General features: G+C 35.7%; 1 protein-coding gene across 2 annotated transcripts in view; it reads left to right on the top strand.

The window, feature by feature from the left end:
* The first annotated feature begins 1,138 nt into the window (after positions 1–1,138).
* LOC145678809 (uncharacterized) overlaps positions 1,139–26,785 on the top strand; it is a 289,603-nt gene continuing 263,956 nt past the window's right edge. For both annotated transcript variants that reach the window (XM_081749338.1, XM_081749337.1), the window contains exon 1: positions 1,139–1,275. The gene's annotated coding sequence lies outside the window, so the exon portion shown is untranslated. The remainder of the gene's footprint in view (positions 1,276–26,785) is intronic.

Raw genomic sequence — 26,785 nt, 5'->3', positions numbered from 1 at the left:
CCCCTATTCATTCCATTCATTGTTTTGTTTTCCGCGTGTGGTGAACCTATTACATGCTTCATTTATACAGTCATGTTCGTAGTAAGAAAGTTTTATCTTAAAGTGTCTCCCCTCGAACGCCAGAGAGCTTAAATGGGGGTAGTTTTCCCCCGCCCACTACAAGTTACGAACCTGATGGGGATTTAAAAAGTTTTCCATTTCTATTACAAAATGTTCTCCATCTCTATGCCAAATTTATTTTGAAATGTATAGCAACGAAATTTGTATCTGATTTCGGGTGTAAGAAAGTGATGTAACTTGGACCCAACTTTAGCAAACCACATTTTTGGGTGCTTCTAAAAATAATAATAATAAAAAAAGAGTTAAAAAAGCTATATTTCGTGGATTAGGGATGGACTAAAGAGATTTCCTAATAATCCATCTCTTTAAGATGGTAGGAAACTATTTGACTTCGTCTTGGCATTGTAAACATTTATTTTCTGGGGATTGTGCAAGGGTCTGCGTAATTCCAGTGAAATCGAACTTGCTTGCAATAACAAGTATTCTAAAACCATAAACGTTACGAAGTCCTATGTTCATTTAAAATATTTTGAACAATTCTTATCCTTCCCGACATCAAAAATTTGGTAAGCTCGGTCGTAATGCCCCGTTGCAGGATTTAATCTGGATTCTTAACGACTATACTGTCAGCATGCTATGATTTTACGCATATTTTGGTCTTGAAACACTGTAGTTCATTTTCTTTGTTAACAGAGAGAATCTAAAACTGCTGAACAGAATAAATTCTTAGTGCAAAAACCGAACCGTAAAGTTATCAATGTTCTGATTTGAGCGACGTCATTCACGAACAAAAGAGACGAACTTTCGCCTTTATTCTACGCTAATGAGAACCTTATGATTGTTAAAATATTAACCAGGTTTATTAGAGTATATTTGCCAAATGCTAACGTCGCTTCTTTCTAATTTGCATGCAATATAATTGCTAAGTAGAGTACAAGGGTCTTCACTTCACTCCTTCGGTTATTGATTGCTCTGACTCGCACACAAAGCTTACCCACTCAAACGACCGGCGTTCGTCTGAAACAGCATATGTGACGTCACAGCGACACGTGATGCGTGAATCCCTGGTAAGCAAGCGCCGAGCCGAACGTGCTGCCTGACGAACAGGGCTGCAACAGCTTCGCCTATGTTGGTGGTATTTAGGATATTAACAAACTAACTTTTTTTTTCCTGATACATTTTCAAGGTTCCTGTCAGGGACGCATCAATATCCATGTAAGTACTGTTTTGTCATGTTTGCATGAATTTGTTCAATATTTATGTAATAACATGGTTTATTTTATTACGTTTTTTTTAAAATCTGAAATATGCATATTAAGTGGTAATATGCATTAAGATCAGCTGCTTGTACCGGCACCGGTGATTTTGTCTACTTCCGGGTAAATCAAAATTCAGTAAATAAACAGTAAATTCGCGGATTTAAAATCATTGCAAATACTTTATAATGTTTATTTTAATTAAGTAGGAGGAATGACAATTAAGAAATTCAAAATAGTGACTAGTCAAATTAATTAACGTAGAATTTTTGGGTTAATAAATAAGTTATTCACGTAAACATAACCAAAATTTCAATTCAGTAGTGCGTTGGTATGAACAAATCTCTAAAAACGTTTTGTAATATATTAAAACTATTAATGTGTAAATGTGTCATCATTTGAAATGTATCAATTAACGTGCATTTGGTGTATATTTATAGACGAATAGTTGTTGAAGTTATATTTTGAATAATTTAATTCGTTTCGAGCCGTGATGTAATTATTTTGCGAACTTCAAATGGATATTTTAATGTATGTCTCACTTTGACCAAATTAACATGTCAGTGTATAATATTATTAGAGGAACTGTACCAAATCCGGGCCCGGGTCCATAAAGCGGGCCCCCTCAATTGCTGCTTCGGGTATTGGCGTAGAAGGCTAGAAATAAGCTGAATTGTAGTTTACCGTTATTGTTGCATGCAGCGCTAGTTCCTGTGTTGATCGGTTAATCTTTTGTTCTGCAATGAACATCTGAAGAGTTTTGATGCAGTGGAAAGTTTTGAAGCTCCGACGAGCAAGCATTGTTTTCCATAGTTAGTAAAGAGATAATTGAACCAACTATTTATTTATTTAATCTTAATGGTAAGAGGTATGTTCTATGTAATTAGCTAGTAATTTAGACGTAGGAGTGACAAATTATTTCCAGCGAAAGTAGAAACATGTATGGTCGTAAAGTGGGCCCCCTTGTCAATCCTAAAGCGAGCCCCTACTATGTTGTGCAAAAGTAAAAGATATGTTTCATACCTAATTCTCATGATTCGTGCAATTTATTTACAATTTTCAAGAGGACCAAAATGCCCAAAACAAAGCCGAAACTAATAACTCAATATCGTGGTCGAGGGCATGGTCGTGTCAAGTCATTATCAAGATCCCATGAACCAGGAAAGTAAAAGATACCGCTGAAGGTGAAAGGAAGAGCCAAGGAAGACGATTCTAATTGTGGTTCAATCTCTGATATAGGGAAGCATCAACAATATTTTCAACTTTAAACGTTCCACCGGGAAAAACATCGTCCACGGATGTCGATGCCACCTGCATGTTCTGCACTGAAACTTTTTTGAGTGATACGAGAGTTGAACTCTGGGTCCATTGTGTCATGTGCTCTTAGTGGGCCCATGTAGATTGTGAGGAGACTGACAAAGTCATTTATATTTGTGACTTTCGCCTGTAGAAATCTTAACTTTGTGAAACATTTCATTTATCACGTTTAATTTGGAAGTTTTGGTTCTGAAGTTTGAGGATTTTTTTATGCCAAATAAGTACGTTGGAGAAAGAGAGATGTTTAGATTTCTTATTTCTACCAGTAGAATATTGAATATTTTAGTTTTGAAAGTTTCAGTCTTGAAGTTTAGTCTATTTGAAAGATTGCTCTGGAGTTTAAAAAAAAAAAAAAAAAAAAGACTTTTTGATTTGCTATTTCCGCCAGTAAAATGTGGAATATTTAAGTTTAGACATTTTCAGTTTACAAGTTTAATCTATTTGAAAGGTTGTGCTGGAGTTAACAAAAAGACTCTCAGATTGCATTTCGGCCACTAGAATGTAGAATATTTAAGTTTTAAGTTCAATTTTAGTGTGTTCTTTACTTTTCGAAATTTGTTTCAATTTCTTCTAATAAAGTCTTTTAAACATTCATATTTCATTTTATTTCAATCCCCAGTGTTTAGGATGTTGTTTTTAGCTTAAATGCGTAACTCATTTAAGTAATACATGTTTTCGATTTGTGTAATTTATCTAAATTTAAAGGGGCCCGGTTTTGGAACAGTTTTTTCGAATGCCGAAAATGCAGTCCATATGAAAATCCATTTTTTCTCAACCTATTTTTTCCTTGATTGTTATGGGAAGAAACAAGCAAAGCAATTACATATTATATTATTTTCAGCCTGAATAGCATTTTTTTCTGATCGATATTTTCTTAGATATATGGTAAAAACAAAATGGGGGCCCACTTTTGGTACAGTTCCTCTATTAATAATAAACTAGATAAAAGCGTTACTAATATTTAACACAGAAAATACATATTATGTTTCACTATAATGTATCAAAATTAATTTTATTTGCTTCGTGATCTTTTATAACGAAGAAAAAGGAAAAGGGGGTCACAGGACACCCAGGTACCTGAAATGTTGAAGTGAAATGTAACCCTTAATGAAATATAACAATATAAGTTACTATCTGCCTTTACTGTATGGTATATTTAAATGGTAATGTATACTTAGAAGCACTAGACCCTCCCTGACAATGAGATCTACGTAATGCTAGGCGTGTTACTGTTGTAATGTTACTAATTTTGTCAAGCTAAAATTTTTTAGCTCTCACATCATCTTAAAAATTGAAATGATTTACACAATAACTATTTTCTTCAGTGGCTTCTCAAGTACGTAACAAAGTGATTCATCTCAATATTAATTTGGATATGTGATCAATTTTCTTTACATCGTTGATCATAGTTTGAAATATGTAAATATATATCTAAATATTACCATAGTTATCTAAAAATTAACCTGGGAAATTTGAGAAATATCTAAATATTACCATATGAGAAATATTTAAATATTACCATATTTATCTAAACATTAATCTGAGAAATATGAGAAATGTCTAAATATTACTATATGAGAAATATGAGATACATCTAAATATTACCATAGTTACCTAAAAATCTATCTCTTCTTCCAGAACAGTTGCGTCAATACCTTTTCCTATTGACGTAAGAATTTTCTGGTTTTGTATGTCCATTAAATTTGAGTCTCTTTCATGTTCCATCTTTAAGTTTCTTCCACCAGGGGTGTCCATCTTTTCTCTCCCCCAAGGCTTTGGCGCAAGCTCCTGAAATTTATCGTTTTCGCCCAAATTTATCAGAATTTACACCCAAATTTGCCATTCCGGCCCCAAATTTACCACTCTTCCCAAAATGCAACTTTATCATTCCCTAGTTCGATTGGACTATTTTCAATGAAAAATTGTCCCCCTAAATTGTCCGCAACATGTGCCCTAAAATCCTCCTGAGGCATCCTGTTTTCCGCCGTATCTTCTAATACGATATGATAACGTTCCTCAGAATACGTTCCTCCTTAATTAATATACTAACTCTTTTTTTTTCTAATTACATTTAATAATGTTCTTTCCACCTCTATTATTCCTAATATTTCTTCCTTAGATTTCTACTCAACCTCTGGCTAAATTTTCTTTCTTCTCATTATCTACATTTCGAAAAGCTCCAGTAGTATTTCGTTAAACTTAATTTATCTTCTTTCCTTCATCAGTCGGCACATTTTTTCTGAGATTCTGTCTTATCCTTGTAGTTACATATAAATCAAAATTTCAGCATTTGTATAGTTTCTTAAGCAAGGGCACTTTGCATTTAATTCCATTATTAGTTATCTACACGAAATTAAATAAACGTGATGAAAATATTAAATACAGAATACGAAATACATGTCGTATCGATGAGTATATTATAGCTTAACATTTTGTGGGGAAAGTTGAGGCAATTTCTTTTTAAACTTTTGATTATGATTACGTTCGAATTGTACTTTTGATTGTATAAACCAGTGATGGGCAATGCTTTTGTTTTTTAATGAGAGGGCTAAAGAAAAAAAAACTTCAGACAAACCAATATAATTTATAAGCAACAACAACAGCGTGTCACTCTCAAATGTAACAGGTATTCTGCCATTGTTGGTAGGCCAGTTGCCACACAATCTTCAGCTAACCTCTTCGTCTTCATGTAGGAATTTTCTATTTTAATATTGTCCATCATCTGTAGTCTCTTTCGTCTCCGTTTTTCCCTTCTATAGTATCTCATGATGCAGTTCCTTCACATCTAACGTCCCATCAAATTTGTCTTTCTCTTCCTAATTACCCCCAATATTATTATTTTCTTTCTCAGTATTTCCAACACCTTCTCATTATCTTTCTATTCGATCCATCTACTTCTCTCCATTCTTCTCCACACCTACATTTCGAAAGCATCCAGTTTTTTTTCCATCGCTTTTATATAATGTCAATGTTTCTTCCCAATAGAGTACAATACTTCAAACGAAACATTTTATGAGTCTTTCTCTTCGTTCCAATATCGTGAATAAGTAAATAAATAAAGCTGTAGTCACTAAGCTAAACATAAGTAGGAGGAACGAAAAAGAAAAAAAAATCCAAAATTATTTATTTTTCTTAACTCTTCTTCTTTTAATTTATCAGATTAGAAATCATGTCGCGGTCCGGATAGAACCTTTCAGAAAGCCACGTTTGGCCTACAGGCTGTAATTTTTCCATCACTAGTATAGACCGGGGGCACGAGGCTCAGTGGTAGAGCGCTTACCTCTTGTGCATGGAATTTCTAGTTCAAGCCCCGACCAAGTAAGTTTGTGATGGACAACATCGTGTCCGTGGGTTTTCTCGGATACTTCCGTTTCCTCCCACTTTCTCGTTCCACTCATTCTTCCATCATCATTCCCTTACTTTAATCATCCTCTCCTTTAGCCTAAGATCCGGTTCTGGAACCGGGTGTTCGGATCTACATCTGGAACGGGTTTCGGAACCGGTTCTGAAAACCGGATCTCCAAGAACCGGTTTCTCACGGAACTGGAACTTTGTAGCCATTCCTAATATATATATAATTTCAGATTACTATTAATTGACGTGTGCAAGTGAATATCTGTGTGTTGACGCCATTGTTTCTCAGCTTTATATTCAGTATTATTCAGATTTCCAAATACTATTAATAGAGCAAAAGGAAAAAGGAAACTGCCAATCAGTGGCGGATCTAGTCAGGGGCATAGGCCCCCAGATTTTGAGTGACAAAAATAATTTAAGCTATTATTTATTCATTTTTGAACATTTTTGAAAGTTTATAGTGAATTCATGGTGTATCTAACATACCCTGGGTTCTAGGTGGCCCCTCACTTTCTATCTTCTAGATTCGCTACTGCTACCGATCTTATCTTGACGTAACGGGCCGCGGTGGTTCAGTGGTAGAGCGTTCACTTCTGGTGCTTGGGGTCCCGGCTTCGATCCCAGCCCCCACCAAGTGAACTTTGTGATGGACAAAACCGTGTGCGTGGGTTTTCTCGGGTTCTTCCTTTTCCTCCCACTTTTTCATTCCATCATTTCATTCATCACTCATCATCACCGTCTCCTTTAGCCTAACCGGCATAATCGTGGGACGTAAAACTCAAAGGTTTCTTATTCTGACGTATTGATATTAGTAGCCCCAGCTTAACCGAGCTAATTAATCGAATTGAAATTTACCTCCGGAATGATACTTACGTTAGACAAAACATGAGTACAAAAGAGAGAAAAATTAAGTATAGCACTTCTATAATATCTCTAATCTCTCTCCGCCTTATGCAGAGATGCAGAGTCATTCTGACGCGTGATTAGTGTCATACTAAAGAGTTTGACTAACATATGTTTCCTGCAGTAGTCAGGCCTTTAGTATAACGCTAATCATACGTCAAAATGACTCTGCATAAGTCCCTCTATGTCTTGCTTGTTGATTGCAACTTTGAAGAAAATATTTCCGTACCGTAAATAACAAAAGCAGTGGCGTAACTAAGGGCTTGGCCACCCCGCAGACAACGTGGAATGGGGCCCCTTCTCTACGTCCTACATCACGATTTGGGGGCTCCGTGATGGCTTGGGCCCCCTCGCAATGCGGGGTCTGCGGGGCCCTTATTTACGCCCCTGAACAAAATGGTCGTTATAATTAAGTCAATAACGCTCTCGAAACATGAATTAAATTGATTTTGAGCGCATATCGGTTTCTTTCTAATTCAATTTTTGTTATCTAAAATACGGAAATGTTTCCTTCAAACTTGTGATGAAGCAGAACATAGACAGATTAGATATTACAGAAATGCCAAACTTAATTTTTCCATTTTTCATACTTGTTTTGTCTCGGTATTATCCCGAAGGTAGATTGTTGTTCGCTTAACTAACGCAGCAAGGCAGGGTATAATCTGCCTGGGGGGGGGGGCACGGTAGTTCAGTGGTAGAGCGCTTACCTTTGATGTGTGGGGTCCTTGGTTTGATCTCCGACCAACTAAGTTTGTGGTGAACAACATCATGTCCGTGTGTTTTCTCGGAGTACTGTCGTTTCCTCTCACATTCTTCCATTATCATTTGTTTACTTTAATCATAGTTTCCCTTAGCCTAAATGGTATAATTGTGGGTCGTTAAACCGAAAGATTTCATTTCATTTCAAGTGGGGGCCGCGGTGGCTCAGTGTTAGAGCGTCCACCTCTGGTGCTTGGGGTCCCGGGTTCGATCCCAGCCCCCGCCAAGTGAACTTTGTGGTGGACAAACACCGTGGGCGTGGGTTTTCTCGAGTTTCTCCCGTTTCCTCCCACTTTCTTCATTCCACCATTTCATTCATTACTCATCATCACCGTCTCCTTTAGCCTAACCGGCATAATCGTGGGACGTAAAACTCAAAGATTTCATTTCATTTCATTTTCATTTCATTTCAAATAACCTGCCTATGTTCGCTCCGAACACCAGAATATGATCGGCTATTTCTTTCCTTCAATTAAAAATATTTGAAAATCTGGTAATCTTAAAAATTGGAGAGTCAATTCTGGAACTTTTTATCGTTTACAAAACGAAAAACTTTTTGTTGAGAAGAAAATGCTCTAGCGAGTTTGGTGAACAATAGTTTTATCATTTGTGTTGTCATAAGGACGTAATAAGAAATTAAAGGGAACTAATAGATAGATATACCATGAACGAATTAAAAAATAAATTGTTAGAAGTTCGTATATTTTCATTATTATTACGAAGCATTTACAGTAAGTGAAACTAGATACAAAACATGGAGTAACAGGCAGGAAAACATTTGTTGTCTATTTTAGGTAAGTTATATAGAAACAGTAAAGAATGGTTTAACTCACAACAGTTATCGATTACAACGCTTTCAGATTTATCACGCAATTCAGTGTTTCGACAACAGGTGATGGCACAAGCAATATTATTAGCGATACAAAAGTGTCCTTCCAGGGCCGTCGCGTGTGTGGAGCGACCGGGGCGATTGCCCCCCGGGCGCCGTAACCGGAGGGGGCGTCGGGACGACAACTGAACACAATTCAAGGAATTCAGATTATGTTGGTAAATGATTTTTTTTAATAAGATATTTTAATAATGATTAGGTCACGGTTAAGTAAAATATATTTATTTATTTCATAAGGATAACATAACAGGCTTAATGCCCAGTTATAGTGTCATGTACACTCATGTCCAAAATTATTGTCGCATATCTATAACTGTCTTCTTGTAAGAATATAATTTGATAATGATTTTGCAGGGTACTTTTAATACTGATACTATGTGTATAATCGGGAAAAGTATATTTGTGATAAATTTCATAGGAAAAGAATTATAAGTACGAAAATTAGAATGAGTAAAACAAAATATTGCTAAATGGACAATAAAGTTTTATTTTCGTTTTATTGTTCTTATTTACTGCTCTTTTGACATGAAATTTGCCACATACGTGTCTTTGCCGATTATAAACATACTAACATTATAAGAAATACCGGACGAATTCGTTAGCAAATTATGTTCCTAGAACAACATATTTATAGACATGCAACAATAATTTTGGACATGACTGTACATAATTATCTAACATACGCTATTATACATACGCAAATATACGTCGTTTAATTATGCAGAAGTTATTGCCTGACAATTGTTTTGAACTTGTTTTCGGACTTACTAAATAGGTTACATCTACTACATGAAATATAATAATTTCGTTATATGAAGCACACATTCTCCAAAGAGGAGACTTGTGTAATATGTTAGTTCTTGCTTTTCTACAATAGAATGTCCCAGTGTTTGCTGTTCTAGTCTTACTTATTGAGACACGTAATAATACTTCTGAAACTAATTCTGGACAGTCAATTTTACCGTTTAATAATTTGTAAGAACAACAGATCGAATACCCATCATTTTTCTAATGTTTGAAAATTAAAATTCGTTTTAAGTCTTCATAGAGGACATACTTTGGGCAGAAACTGGTTTTCTTGTATCCAAACATTTAAAAAAATTTAAACTCTATATTTTCCATTGCATCAGAGTATGCAGTGACATTTGGTGTCCAAACAGTACAACAGTATTCTAATTTTGATCTCACATACGAAAAATATAACCTTATAAATGTTGATTCTTTGTAGAAATCCTGCCCTATCCTATATTCTATATTCACTATACTACCTATGTTTCTATATGCAGTACTCGTTTTTGCGTCAATTGACCTTACTTTGGAGTATAATTTGAGATTGTCGGCAAAATGAACTTGAGAAGTTTTAATACACAATGAAATATCATTAATAACGAGAAGAGATGACAGGGGACCTTGATTAGATCCTTGAGGGACTCCCGATAGAGTATTGAACTTGAAAGTTACCGTTAATATAAGACATTGTCTAGGATTATTCAACTGGAACTGTCTCCAGCCCTGTGTGAGAAGGTTTTTTTTTCCTTCATTTTTTAATCTTGGAATTTAATATTTGTATCGTTATTTGTATATTCTATGCTATTACTAACTATGTTGATGTGTATAAAGTTCAAAACAAAGAAGAATAGCACTCTATTTTAATAATTCAAAACCTGTTTACATTAACTTTTATGTTTTAACTACAACTACTACTTTAAAGAACTGACATAATATTAACTTCTTTACTGACATAATACTGACATAATACTAACTTCTTTACTGACATAATACTAACTTTTATGTTTTAACTACAACTACTACTTTAAAGAACTGACATAATACTAACTTCTTTTATCTTGCATTATGATCTTACATTCCATATTTAAATCTAGGAGTACAGAATAAACTCTGGTTGTTTCTCATAACACACTGGGAGTAGGAGCGTCGTTTAGGGAGGGAGAAAGGGGGCAATCCCCCCCAAAGAGTTTGAGGAATACATATATTTAAAAAGATTGTCTACTAATATACTAGTACAAAACGTAAGAAAAAATGAAATGAAATCTTCCAGATTTATGTCCCACGGTTATGCCGGTTAGGCTAAAGGAGACAGTGATTATGAGAAATGAATGAAATGGTGGAATGAAGAAAGTGGGAGGAAACGGGAGAATCCCGAGAAAACCCACGAGCACGGTGTTTGTCCACCACAAAGTCCACACGGCGCGAGCTGGGATCGAACCAGGGACCCCAAGCACCGGAGGAGAAAGCTCTACCACTGAGCCACCGCGCCTCCACTACAAAACATAAGAGCCTTATGTCAGTGGTGCTCTTGCTCCCCCCCCAAGCAATCTGAAATGACATACCTGACTGAGGGCGCCTTGAAATTCTCGCCCCGGGCGCTTACGATCCACGCGACTGCCCTGTATTCTTCAGTTGAAATTTTAAGGAAGAAGAGTCTCCAGAATAGTTACGGGAATTTACATCATTCACTTGTTCTGTTAAAGGCATATTTTATTTTCTTCTTCTTCTTCTTTTATATTCCTGACCAAACGTTACACATTTATAGAGAAGTCTTTATAGCTACTCGTATCACCATTTTATAAGGAGTTTGGCATGCAGTTTTACAATACGGATCCATAGTATAAGTAATAGTAGTAGTAGTAGTAGTAGGAACGGATTAGAAATCCCACAGTTTTCTTTTTTTTCTTTTTTTTTTTTTTTTGAAGGGGGGTTCTGTTCTCGACATGAAATAGGGAAATTAGAGACTTGCCCAATTTTTTCTGTACATTTTACAATCTATGGATCCGTATAGTAAAACTGCACCGAGTTTGGTTTACCAAAACTCCTTCATATGCTTGCCCTATCTTTTCGTGTGCGTCTCTGTCTGTCCGGAGACAAAAAATAAATAAATAAATAAATAAATAAAATAAAATATAAAAATCTTAAGAATTACTTACTGGACCATTACCAGTTTTGCCCAGAATGTATACAATGGCGGATCTAGAGGGTAGAAACTGTGAGGGGGCAGTCAGAGCCAAGACTGTGATAGTTACAGTATATCATGAGTTTACTATAAACTTTCAAAAAATATAAATAATAGCTTAAATTATTTTTGTCACTGAAAAAACTGGGGGACCTAGGTTCCCTGGCCCCGGGCTAGATCCGGGATGTAGAGGATCAAAAGTTAGGAATGTAGTTCGTTCATGGGCGTCTCTGGCGGGGTGACGGGGGGACGCGTCCCCCCAATATTTTGAAATACGAAATATTCAATATTTTATTTTAATTTAATTTATTTACAGATTTAATTTTGTTTAGTCTGTCACGGACATCTGTTTAATAAATCAATAAAAAAATGAAGTGACATAATCTAAAATTCCACTTAGATCATTTTCTTTGATGTCCCTCCCAAATTTTACATGCCAGAGACGCCAATGAGTTCGTTGAAGAAGCTGATCCAGCCAACAACGAAACTGGTAGAAATCAACCACTTCTAGTTTAGCATAGATCATCCTAGAGCAGAAACGGTAATACATAACGAGAGACAGTTTTAACCAATTAAACGTTTCAAAGCCGGGCCGTGGGGGGGCGACGGCCCCGGGCGCCGAACTAAGGGGGCAAAAAATTCGGGAGAAAAAAGAAAACAAGATAGGAAAAATTGCTTGGAATATATGTATGGGGGCACCGTCGTATACTCTCGCCCCGGGCGCTGATTTTCCACGGCACGGCCCTGAAACGTTTCAAGAATACATTTTATCTTCATTCTTAACTGTACTAAAACCAGAAGAGATAGAAATTCACTACAACTTTCGGTTTCAATATTGTTCTACATAGAACAAAAAGTGCTCTCGTAGTAACATTATTCTAAAGAGGAAAAATAGTTATCACGAAATCATAGACAAAGCGAAGAGTTTTATCTATGTGGAAACATTTAATTTTGACAACTGCATAGTTATCAAAAGTATGAACGTAAGATTCAGCGACCTGCTAAGAGTCGCAATTTGCTGGAGAAAAGAAAAAACATTGATAATAAATTAAAAAGAGGAGAACAAACTGGTTAGGATGTGGTTTGAGAAAGAAACTGTGAGTTAAGTGACGTGACAGAAAGCATGGTGCATAGTGATGGAACAAGGCACGAACGTCGTGACCTGTGATCTGATGGCAGTCATACTCATGACCCACTAAACCCGGTGACCCTGAAAGACCCGGTATGTACCGGAGATGACAAAACTACGTCGTACACATGGGAAGAATGTGTGAGAGTGCTAATACAACACTAACAAGCGTGGTTCTCTCGTTTGTGTTCTTACTAAATCTTTAATTTTCTTTATTGCGTGTTGTGTGTATCCTTGTATGTGAAAGCATTGCACTGAAAGATAATCACAAGATTTATCAGAGTATAAACGCGTCAGAATCACAGAAAAGATAAGCTACACATTTTTCTTATGAGGAATCGCCCTTTAGAATATAAAAGATGCCACTGAGCCCAAACGGTGTTTATTAAATCTTTTTGTATAGTCTATGTTGAAAAATCATTGTATTATTCTTCAGTGTGGGAAGACGAATAAACATGAAATGATAACTGAAATATTGAAGCCTTGCTTATAAAATGTCACACCGGTAATCAAATAAATAAACGTTGAAACGCAAAAAGTGAACATCATTAATTATCTGGAATAATGCTACACAGCCGAAATCTTTTCCGTTTGCGGGTCTGCCCGGATCATTGGGTCACTTAAACCGGGACGACCTGGACAGAGATCGTAACCTAGCTGACCCGGTAACACCGTTCTATCATTTGTGGTGGGAGAAAAAAAAAGTGACGAGAGAGAAACTACAATTGAAGCACAGTAATAAAACGAATGACTTCTGCATCACAACGAGATACGATTAGTTGAAACAGTCAGTGCATGGAAGCTTCTCAGTTAGCGTCAGAGACTTTCTAGAGATGATACAATGCATCTTGCTATTATTTGGTTGGGTTTATTTTTACATTAAGGTTACTTTCCAGCACCAAGACTAGGTGAGTTGTGGACCTAGATATTAACATGGATTAGAAACCAGACAAGTTCCACTCCCCCAATAATCGAACCCAGGTATTCTGTGCTAAATATGGATGCTTACGAAATAGGAGTTGAGGTTATCTCGTCTCGAAAATTTGTCTTATGTCTTGCCTCAAAAAAAATGTGCCTGTTTCTCTTAGAAGAGTTCCGATTTACATCAACGTAACTACGCTATTTGTTGCCCGGGGCAAGAATTCGCCTTAGCACCTCCTCTGACCAACCAAACCAAAACGCTCCCTCAAATATTTGCCCAATTTTGCGCCCGGGGCAGAAGCCCCGTTTGCCTCCCCTAATTACGTCACTGTTGATTTATGTCGAATTTCTTCACGTAAATTCTTTTCCGTCGAAACCCTAACGCCAAAGAAGCGTTAGCTACAATTACCACAAGCTAGCAATCTGTTATTATTATTATTATTATTATTATTATTATTATTATTATTATTATTATTATTATTATTATTACATTTTTATGTACACACATAGAAAGCTCGTTACAAATATGGTAAAACTGATAAAGGAAATTCAATATTTTCTTCTTTACATAAGAGTATCCTTCTAATTGAAAAAATAGCATTTAAATTTTAAATGCATGTATAATTCACATTCCAAAATGATGCAATTAAATTAAAGTTAACGTAAAATCTTATCAGCTCACAAAAACAATCCGGGGACATTTTACCTGAACTTGAGAAAGTAAACATGTCACAGTATAATTTAATGAGACACTGACCGAGTTTCTCTTCAAAGAAAAAGAACTAATTGATAACAACATTACCTATATACCACATGCTCATTTGATCACCGTTATGCTACTGTTTTCCTTTGAAGTTGTAACATCTGAAGTAGCTATTACACAGACAAGTTCATGTTTTCATATTTTAAAACCTAATCTATTTTACGATGCTATTTAATGCTGCAGCTTTGGCCATTAATCTTTCCGTAATATGTCAAGCGAGAAATGATGTCACAGCGCTTCCTCCATTATGCAACAGTGGATGCTCCAAATTAAACACTTAAAAAATTCATCAAACACGCTGAGTGATACGACCTTAGCCATGTGTAGTAAAAGAAGGTTAAGAGTAATCGAAAAATTGCGGGCAGCGCGTCTTTTAAATCAGTCAAGAAATGCTTGTAATCAATATTCATAGTTTATGTAATGACTATCAACGTAATTCATTCAATTAGAATTATTATGTTTACTTTCTCCTTGCGTCTAAGTTAATGTCATCTGTATACGCTGAGATAAAAATAATGTTACAAAAGAAAAAAAAAGAGGAAACCTACTTTGCACTGAGGAAATGAGGACAGATGAGTAGATATCAGCATCCTTTGTAATGCATTGCGCTGTCATTTCTAACTGAATGTTCTATGAAGTAACAATTTACTGCTCCCCTTCTCATTTTAACTATACGAATAGAAGAATTGGAAGACAGGAGACATGCCGTTGATAAAAGCCAGTGGTGGCAAGCAAACAAGAACATCGATAGTGTAGTCGATGGTTTTACAGGCAAGCAAACATCAACATCGATAGCGTAGTCAATTATTTTCCATATAGAGAAACAAGAACGTCGATAGCATAATCGATTTTTTTGCAGGCAAGGAAAGAAGAACATCGATTGTGTAGTCGATGGTTTCGCAGGCACGAGAACAAGAACATAGACAGAGTAGTTGGTGGTTTTGCAGGCAGGAAAACAAGAACATCGATAGCGTAGTCGATGGTTTTGTAGGTAGACAAACATGAACATCGATAGCGTAGTTGAGGGTTTTACAAACATGTAAACAAGAACATCGGTAGCGTAGTCGATGGTTTTACAGACAAGCAAACAACAACATCGATAGCGTAGTCAATTATTTTCCATGTAGGAAAACAAGAACATCGATAGCATAATCGATTTTTTTGCAGGCAAGGAAAGAAGAACATCGATTGTGTAGTCGATGGTTTCGCAGGCACGAGAACAAGAACATAGACAGAGTAGTTGGTGGTTTTGCAGGCACGAAAACAAGAACATCGATAGCGTAGTCGATGGTTTTGTAGGCAGAGACAAACAAGAACATCGATAGCGTAGTTGACGGTTTTGCAGGCGTAATACTCGTGGATTCATGACTACTCGTACACTACCAACATTTGTTTTATTTCATTCCCTTACCTCATCCCCTTCCCTTCATGACTCAACATGTTGTTCTCTTATATTTCTCATATTACAAACGAGTGCTCCTACGTCACGCATTGGCCGGTTAGAAATGGCTGTTATTGTTTGTTGTGCTTGTAGATATATTTATTATTTACCGTGTATTGCAAAAGTCTCCAGTTACTCTAATAATTTACCAAGTGCAAAAATTACTCTTTTATAAAATGCGGCGAATCATCATTGCAAAGCCATTCCACCACAATGATGTATCGTAAGTATCCATCTGTTCTGTCTTGCTGTGTTCTTCCACAACAACACTGATATTTCTTATCATAGTGAACAGGTAGTGAGTTTAGAAGTCTTCACAATACTCCATTTAGCAAAACACGGCAAAAAATTACGAAGTTAGTAAAATTCAATTTTAACACAGACCACTATACTAGCGCTTGAGGGTGCTACTTCAACACCGACGGTCTGGTGTTGTGGTTAATACAGGCATGATTTTACCGATTAACAAAACCCTGATATTACCGGTTAATGCAGGCCTGATATTACCGGTTAACACAGGCCTGATATTACCGGTCTTAGAGTTGGTGTTGAGCAATGTGAAAATAGGCGAATGAAGGAAGGAACGTCTAAATAGAAACAGTTCCATGGTTCTCTTTCAACCCTGTGTTGTTAGTAACTCCGCAGCTCGCATGGTGAATGCCAGCCTTTTACATACTGATGCTCATAACTGCACTATTTGTCAGTACTCAACTAAACCTTTCATTTGCTAAGAACAATGACTTAGCGATGGTATCACATCCAGTACAAAAAATTGTATATCAGATAAACTCAGCTATACTGTATTTTTAGCGTGTGCATTGCCTTGCAGGGATACTATGAATACTTAAGTATCTGACATTGAGAATTTCTATTACTTTTGCTATGACCGAAATTTTACACGGTGTATTTATTTAACATTTATATCGAGTAATGAACAACGCACTATATTTCCTGTAATCTTTTGCGAAAACATTATTATTTTACAAAATTTACATTACCAAAATTACTGTTATTTCGTTTCAATGATCTTACTGTTGTTCTTGGTTTGTTTTATCCCTTAAAGATTTTCAAAATGGGGCTAATGCAAGAACATTTGACACCTCGCTTCATCAATTTGCTGGTTATTTCCCGATGCTGTTCTGTCATTCAGGAAACGCTGTTGCCAAATCGTAACATTTAAGAGTATAATGTTCCTCTTCCTCGCCGAGTACATTTTATTCCTCGTAACTACTAGTAAATAATTTATGCCACACTTTATTATCGCTCATAATAATCATTGTTGTTTAATATAAAAAGGAAAGCGTTTTTATTAACGTAGTTGTTTGGCAACTGTCCATAAAAAATAATGATTTGTTACTATGATCCTTCTACACTCCAAGCAACCATGTCAAGTAGTGAATTTAACCGCTACCACTTTAACAATTTACTACAAAATCTGATGGAGGCATGTGTCAAAATTTAACACAACAAAGGTAACACAGAACCACTGTGTTGAACTAACACAGCTATTTTTTTTTACTTTGTTATGTATGCAATTGAAAATTTCCCAGAATAAAGCTGCCAGGCACATTTTGGATTTTTCTGAGTAACCAATGTAATCATACTTTACAGAACATGACTGACATATACTGAAAGACTCATTTCTCCATTGCGGAGGCTCAGTGGTTCACTTCCGGTGTATAAAGTTCCTGGTTCGATCCCAGATCGCGCCAAGTGGGATTTGTGGTGGACCAACACCATGTCTGTGAGTTTTCTCGGGGTTCTCCCACTTTCTTCATTCCACCGTTTCATTCATTTTTCATGATCACTGTCTCCTTTAGTCCTCATGGCATAACCGTGGGACGTAAAACTCAAAGATTTTTATTTCATTTCATATTCTCGTTTCTCCATTGCGCAAGATGTAACACTAGCACGCTAGCGAACTGAGAAGAGTATTGCTGTTTATGTAAGTTTACTTTAGTTTTCGTCCCTTTTTATTTGTTTGTTTGTTTCATTGAAATGTGCCATACAGCATTATTCTGGGAAACAAAATAAAGAAGAAAAAGGCATGTAGGATTATGCAAATGATTTTATCTTTCTTTGAGAATAGTTTATTGGAATCTATCAATCTTTAAACTGCATTCCTTGTAATGCTAGCAAGATATTTCAAACATTCTATCTAGAAATGGAATATTCTTGGCTCTGATACCACTTGTCACTTTACAATTATGAAAATTGGCAGGATGAATTGATAGAGGAGAACAAATCGACTTCCTGGGGACTTCCACTACAAAACATGCTGGAATATGTTACTATAAAAATTTGAGACTTACGTGGCCAAGGCATTTGGTATACAAATATTTACCTATCCACTGTAAGAACTTATATTGTTGAGAAACTATGTTCTACGAAGTAGTTCATGAAATGTGATGCTTAGGTCACTTCTCTTTAATAAAAATTACACGAATTGATGAAAATATCAAGAAGGGATAGTAATTATTGGAGGTGTATGCGGCACAAAATTATGTGCTTTTTTTCTTTCTTTTCAAAGTGGATTTACATAATATTCTTGGAAACTGTAGAGAGTACTAGTACTTCTCTGTCGAGTGCTGTAGCAGGGTGTCTACTGAAATTCCAAAATAAAAATTTCGTGACTTTTTCGTAACATTTTCTTTGCCAAACCATAGAATTTCGTAACATTCTCAAGAGCGAATTTGGGTGTGAATTAGGCAGAATTTTCATGCATGCGATAGAAGCGTGCTTTGCTTGCGATTTGGTAGCGTCTAAAGCCGACCACAGACATTTTTGGTGGTGAATTTTTACGTTTTATAGAACGAAATTTTCCAGTCTGTAGTTTTATTTGAACAAATAAAAAAAAATTTTCTTAACTTTCATGACTGTTTTCTGATTTTGTGACTTTTTCGCGACTTTCGTGACTTTCGTGACCGATATAAACCCTGTGTTGGATAATGGGGGAGAAGATAAAAGATGAAGGAGGAGGCCGCACACACATGGGTCCTAATATGCACAGGGCGCATTAATTTCTAGTCGGTACGGGAAAGAGATCTTTTAGAGATGCCAAGAAGAATTTATGACAATAGTATAAAGCAGAATCTTAGGAAGATGAGTAATATGGATTGGATTGGCATAATACACAAATCCAGTGGACAAGTTTTGTTTGTGCGGCGATGAATGTTTAGATTCTTTAAAGTATAGAATGAGTTAGTTAATTTCTCACAATTTTTCTACTTCCCGTACTAAGTTTGCACAATAGTCAGTAGCAGATCCTTCTTTTCTTCTGTAATTATTAAGATTACGGTTACCTATGAGACAAGAGTTGCAAATCCCATGTTGTTAGTTTGCACATGTATGTAATCAGATAATTTCCCAGGATAACCCATCAGGGGCGTCATTTAGGGGGGCAGGGAGGGGCATTTGCCCCCCCCCCCCGAGTTCGAGATTTATATAGATTTTATCAATAGAGTAGTAGTAAATGAGTGAAAAACGCGAAATTTTACTTATATCGAGGGGTTTTGCCCCCTCCCCCCCAAGCAAAATCTGAAATGACGCTCCTGTAACCCATACAAACGCTATTCGGGTTTGGTACAATATACGTAGTATATCCGGCATCTTTTTTTTAGAGCTTCAAATCATCACTGCCTATAATTGAAATATACCAAAAATAGACGGTTAAGTTATCCCATGTGCATATGCTGAACGAATACATGTGAATGCTTAATTTCTCTTCGCTATATATTTTGCTGTAGGCTAAGCTCTGATTTTTAAGTAATTATAGCGTGTCTCTACTTGTATTATTTATACAAAATAAAAGTAATATAATGATGGTCTATACAAAATAGATATATTTTAATCAAGCAAACAGGAGGGTACAGAATCGATAAAGTTATTTCATTTAGTTCTGTTACCAGTTTCCTATACATAAGAGAATTCCCAGAAAACTAACCAACATAATTTGATTTCCAAATCGATTTGGACTCCAAACAACAAAGAGATTTTTTTTAAAATAAAAAAAAATGAATATGATTGCTCAATTGTATTTTCATCTTGATTTCTCATGCATCTCGTCAATGGTTAACCGATTCGATTAGGAGCATAATTAGAACATCCTGCACGTTCACACGGAATGATCAACAACGCAAATCAGGCAACAACAGACCAAATGTTGGAAATATCCTGGGATGGAAACATCCAATTACTACTGATGTGTACTTTGAAAACGAGAAAATTATTATTATTATTATTATTATTATTATTATTATTATTATTATTATTATTATTATTATTATTATTATTATTATTATTATTGCAGATTTCCATTGCCTTAGCCATTATTAATTTCACTGTTTCATAAAAATCAGAGTTATTTTGCCTCTACAACCCTGTTTTTGTTTTTAGAGCAAGGAACAGACTCCTCATCTTTAAATTTTGATATCTGCTTATAGTAGTAGTTGAGAATTAGGTAGGAATATTAACATTTTTAAATTACAAACTTTTATTTGTATTATGAAAACAAACAACTTACAGAAGGTCCATGGTATTATTTATATAGTTTATAAATTAAGAGATGTATATAATTCGATGGGTTACTAATTGGAAATGACTGTCAGAATATTTACAACATATTCTATCAAAATCGATTTTTTAAAAGGAAAGCCATCATGGGACATACATTCTACATCGCGGGGATGGGTGTGGGGGGGGGGTTAAGTTTATTCCGTTATTCTTGACTGATTCTAAGCGAAAGTATTGGGTATATATATATACGCTATATTGGATCAAAATTGAATCACTTTGGTGAAGCTTATCAAATTATGTTCTTTCCATATTGTTTAAATAAAGAAACTTGGCATAACTTACTCCCTTCTATCCGATTTGCCGTGACTAATTTCAAATGCAACTAATGAGTATGATCTGGATACCCCAAAGAAAATATAAAATGTGTTTTATGAAAATTGAATAACGTTTATGTAGTTTATGCCGGAAAATTGTTTTCTATATATTTATATGTTCAAGCTTGCAACATGAGTGGATTTTATCAACCTATTCTTGATGGATTGCAACCCCAAACAATATTGTTATTTCGGAAGATTTGGAGGAACGCACATTACCAAGGTTTATTAAATTCCGATAACTTTTGTGAGACTTCTCATAGAACAAATAGACTCACAAATGCCACTTGAGACGAATGGTAGAAACTTGCTATCATCACTTCAGCGTTAATATTGATTTTATTATGTTACTTTTCGGCAGAAATTATGCTGTATTTCTCAACAGGAATTCCAGAAGCTGCATCAAGCGAAGGGTATGCCAACCTGATAGCTAGACTTTAATTTCTCAATATGTTTCTAGGCTTTTGTCCCAGGGCGCTACATTGAAATGGAGGCAGGTGTACACCCAGAAATTTTTGTTGCGGGGCTCCAATACTACAAGCAACTACATCTATGTAGTATTGAGCGGGTATTGCTCTGTACCCGATAAGTAACTGTAAAATACTTCCACCTATATTTTCAGAAAAAAAATATAGAAATAGATTTTTTTGGTAGAGAAAGAGTACAGATAAAGTGTAAAATCAAATATTCATGCTACGTCAATTGTTTCCCTGTTAAACAAGTATAGTTTTATTATAAAAACATACACATATATGTTGAGTTAGGAAGTTTTGGGAAGTTCGGACCCAGTGGATTCCCCCCTTCCCTCCGTGAGTGTGCCCCTGAATGGAGATATTTTGAAATGAAATAAATCTAAGTTTTACGTCCCACGCTTAGTTGTAACTTAAAAACGATCTTCTTCTTTATCGTAACTTGCTGTTCTTTATGTCCTTTTGTTAAGATACGCTGAACTCTTCAGGATTTTTTTTTAATCGTTTAGATCTAATTTGTCAATACGACAAACTGAAATAAATATGTGCTGTTATCACTCGAATCGAAAGCTGTGAAGAAAAACTGTAATATGATATTTTTGAAAAGCTGTGGACATCTAGCGGAGACCTTTAGAGAATAAGAAGACAAAAATATAAATCCAGTAGTGTGATTATCTCGTTGCAATTGGACAATCTGTGGTCAGCACCAAGGACGCCGATCCCGGGGGGGGGGCGAGGGGGCCCGGGCCCTCCAAAGCTCATGTGAGCCCCATTACTCTATTCGTAAATTTACAATATTTGGCTTAATTGGAATGCAATTTGTTTTAAAATCCTTATATATGCTTTGTGCATCTGAACTCCCCCCTCCCTCAAATTTACAGAGAAATCGGCGTCCTTGGTCGGCACATGTGTTCGAATTGAATTTTTTATGACTTTATAGACCAAAGTTAGTGCAGGAAGTTTCTGCCACAAGTTAAAGCGCCTTTCTAGCTGTATACCAAAAAGTATGTAACCGTACGGAAAATTAAAGCCGGGACTCGAACCAAAGACGTGCGCTCTAACTATTCGAATATATGGAACAGTTACAGGTAGTGGTTCTGATTTTGAATGGCTTTCGAGGGGAAGGGGGTTCGGATATGTACGCTTCGTTATCAGATATTCAAGGAAAGATCCAAACGAAGATCTCCAGATCCTAGAGAGGCCTAAGAAAAACTTCGAGGGCTCTGGGACCCCTCGGCTTCCCCAAGATAGGCGCCCGTAACTGTAAGTACATCGTATTACAAGTTTTTAATATTATAGACTTAATAATGTATATTAGTACTTCGTAACTTTACGGGGCATTCGTTATGTTCAAGTCCTTGCACATAGAACACAGTGTTACGTTCGTTAGTCTGCATAAAACTAAGTGCTAATAACCTGGAAACACTTGACAAGACACCTGAGAATGCTTTAAAATACCCGTGACAATTGGAAACTTTCCAAAGATAATCTTTTTGTTCCATTTTTGCTAATGAAGAAATGCTTTATTTAGAACAAATACATATAACACTGGTGTTTTTACTTATTTATTTAAAAAATTTCCAAATATAGCCCACGATGTATTAAAAAAAAAAAAACTAGAATAATCAACAATTAATAAAAATACAAAGAAAAATTGAAACCAGTCGGCCAGGGTCAATTCTAAACATACCATTCTGGTATTCGAATGGTGGAATTAGGGGAAATTGTGACATAAGATTTAATTATCAGGTGCACAGTTTTCTTAACGTCACGGTCATCCTTAAACTCTCGGTGAGGAACTTTTCCCTTTGTGATCTTTAACATAGTAGAGTGATGTTTGGAATACAAACTTATTTTGTTCCATATCCCTGTTCCAGTTCTAAATAGTTCCAGTTCCAAGGCAAGTTTCTTCCTTTAAAATAATAGAAATTTCATTAATTCGTTTATTTGAACAGTAAATAGACTGGATTTTAAAGTAAAATATTAAATAATACTACTTTAATAAAAATAAACTTTTTAGGACCCATGCTGAATACACTTAGGTTGTGATTATATTTTAAAACACACACGCACACAAAACAGGTAGAAGAAGCCATGAAATCCTTTCTTTCCAGGTTCAAACAGCGAATTGAACACAAAACGCATAGATGAGCCAAATGCAGGGAAAACGTACGCAAAATACGTGTTTGGCGTTTGGATTCCAAAGCAGTGTTCATATTCCGACGCAAAATTTGCTTGAAATTTTCGTTCGTATTGCAAGTTGTTCGAACTCTGGTGTGTTCAGATTCCGGAGCAATACTGTACATGTGTCATGTACACATTTGGTAAAGACGAATCAAAAGCAAAGAGGAGTATTATGACAAAAATAGGCACACATAATTAGCTTTGATTACACAATTAAATGATACTCGTACAATGTTTGCATTGAAATTTGAGTTCTAAGCACCATTAGTAACAACCAATCAAAATAGATATTTCTTTCTTGGGAATAGATGTGGGGAGAATTTAGGATACTAAATGGGATGCACACCTCTGGAGATGGGTCATTGATATTTACTATTAGTGAGAAATGTTCAGATACTTGAACCTACTATGTGTCCCAAAATGGAATTTCTTGCTGAATCATTGAGGTTTTGGGCCTTTGAACATCATTTTTTTTTAATTTACTTCTTCCATTTCTCTTGTCTATCCTGTTTTGTCAGATCTTCATGACCACGATTCTGCTCTAATTTACAATCTGATTCCATTTATGCACAGGTGCAGGGGCGTACCCACGGGGGTCCACTGGATCCGGACTCCCAAAACTTCCTAACTCAACATACATTTCAACATTTTCTCAATAAAACTATACTTGTTTAAGGATGATTTAAAGGGACAAGTTTTGGCGATAGATGTCACTCCAGTCTTTGTATCTCTCTAATGTATTTTTTACCTTTCACGAAAGTTCATAATTTCTCTTACAAATTTCAACCTACAGACTTCAAATTTTTAGAAAAGGAACTTCATAACCTATTATTTAGAATTTTCTTCATTGTTGAAACAGTTCCATTGTTAAAGGTTTGGATATCCATTCCAACAATAAAGAAAATTCTAAATAAAAAATGTGCACGGATTGTTGCCTTCGATAGGTTATGAAGTTCCTTCTCTAAAAATTTGAAGTCTGTAGGTTGAAATTTGTAAGAAAAATTCTTGAAATTTGTGAATTTTCGAGAAAGATGAAAAATACACTAGAGATATCCGAAGACTGTAGTGACATCTATCGGCAAAACTTGTCCCTTTAAACTAACCTTAACAGGAAAATGATTGATGAAGCATAAAAATTTGATCTTACACTTGATATGCACTCTTTCTCTTATTAAAAAAATAATATAGTTCTATATTTTTTCTGAAAATGTAGGTGGAGGTATTTTACAATTACTTATCGTCTTTTCGGTTACAGAATAATTCCCGTTCAATATTACATAGACGTAGTGGTTTCCCCAAAGTTTCGACCCCTCCCAACAAAAATTTCTGCGTGCACGCCTGTACAGGTGTCTATGATATTCGTGTGCCTCTCTTTGTGAATTCACACACGACGAATTCTCGTGTAACCATCTGGAGAAGTCCAAATATACTTGTGGATATCTTAAAACTAGGAATGCAATGGATGTACCCGATTGCAATGAAATGAGCTGAGCGAGCTTAAACTACGTAATCATTCCTGGCCATTATGCAATAATAAATGCCATTTTTAATTATTGACAAAAAAATCGCGTGAAAACTTTTCCCTATGTTAAGTCTATGCAAGCGTTTTTCGGTGATTATTCCTCGATGGTACATCGGATTTTTGATTTCGACCTATGTTGTCACTCAGCACGACATACTCTATCAGCGTGCTAAGTTTTCTTGAGATCGGCCAAACGGTCTAGGAGGAAGCGTTTTTCGGTCATTATTCCTCGATGGTACATCGGATTTTTGATTTCGACCTATGTTGTTACTCAGCACGACATACTCTATCAGCGTGCTAAGTTTGGTTGAGATCGGCCAAACGGTCTAGGAGGAAGCGTTTTTCGGTCATTATTCCTCGATGGTACATCGGATTTTTGATTTCGACCTATGTTGTCACTCAGCACGACATACTCTATCAGCGTGCTAAGTTTGGTTGAGATCGGCCAAACGGTCTAGGAGGAGTTCGCGGACAACCAAACGGCTAACCCGAGTATAAGAGCTTCGCTTCGCTCAGCTCAATTATATATTGTTTTCTTTACTCATTTGAAACACTATCACTTGGAATAAATATGTATCTTTCCTCTTTTGTATACATTTTAATAATTGAGACAATGGAGTTCGTAAACTTCCTTAAACCTCGCTCTCTGAAAATGTACTTGAGCCAGCTGATTTGAAATTACTTCTTCACTTGGTCCTCACAAAAGTTGTATACCGGTGCTTCAATTTCCATTGATCAGACACATTTATTCTACAAATTCTCGACCAAACATTAAAGTAGGGAAGCATGGTGGCTCAGAGGTAATACACTTATCTCTGATGTGAGGTATCCCTTGTTTGATACCTGCATTGAGAAAAAAAAAATTAGGTGGCGTACTTAAGAAGGTAGGTTACATGCGTAATTCCTGTAGTTTTTGGACTTAACGTACAGCGGACGTAAACTGGAAACGCACGTTTTATAATACTTTTCATATAAGTGTTCCATCTATACGTACTTTCCATATGAAACAATATAGGCGGTCAGGATCTCACATACAAATAGACGTGGGCTGAGGAATATAACATAAGTATATGCATGTGATATACGGAAAACTGTTAGATGTCAGACATCCTGCAACGGCATGATGTAACATCTAAGGGCAGTGCGTATGTAGCATATGGATAATGTATGCTCCATACTGATTTATGTAATAAGCAAGAGCATTCCGTATATTTGTACAATATACCACTGTCCGGAGAACGAATTTTTCTCAGTGTGGTTTAGTAACTCTGTGATAAACAACATCGTTTGCGTGTTTTTTTCGGGGTTTCCTCCCGCATTCACATTCCACCAATTCTTTAATCCTTATTTCACTTTCGTTAATCATAAGTTTTCTTTAGCCCAAACAGCGAAATCGTTAAACGTAAAACTAAAAGATTTCATTTCATATTATTACTATTACATGTTGAGAGGTGATTACACGGATTGCTTATTCTTTAAATCTTTTCAGCACCGAGTCTGTATGATGCGTGAACTGTCAGTTAAATGTAGAACTCGCATTAGATATAATATCTGAGTTTAGACCAAAATTTTCCGTACCAAAAACGATAAACCTAACTATTTACCCAGAAGAATTATATGTAATGATTTTGAAAGATGATAAAGAAGAAAAAAACACTTTTAAATATTATCAAGTAGTCATGTTAGGTTACCAAACTCGATACGAACATGCGTAAAAAAATAAATAAATATTATATATATATATATATCGTCTCAAAAAGCTATCATGAAACTTATGTCTCGTCTCGGAAAGCACATCTGTTTCTATTGCAAAACTCTGTCTCGTTTCGTATCAATTCTAGAAAATTCTATCTTGTCTCGTTTCGTCCACAACACTACAGCTAATTTATCCAAAAGAATCTATTGTAAATATATATATATATATATATATATATATATATATATATATATATATATA

Source organism: Thermobia domestica, chromosome 2 (assembly GCF_964235325.1).
Source record: "Thermobia domestica chromosome 2, izTheDome1.hap1.1, whole genome shotgun sequence".
Lineage (NCBI taxonomy): Eukaryota > Metazoa > Arthropoda > Insecta > Zygentoma > Lepismatidae > Thermobia > Thermobia domestica.
Note: the sequence above shows the minus strand (reverse complement) of the source record. Positions and strands in the feature narration are given on the sequence as shown.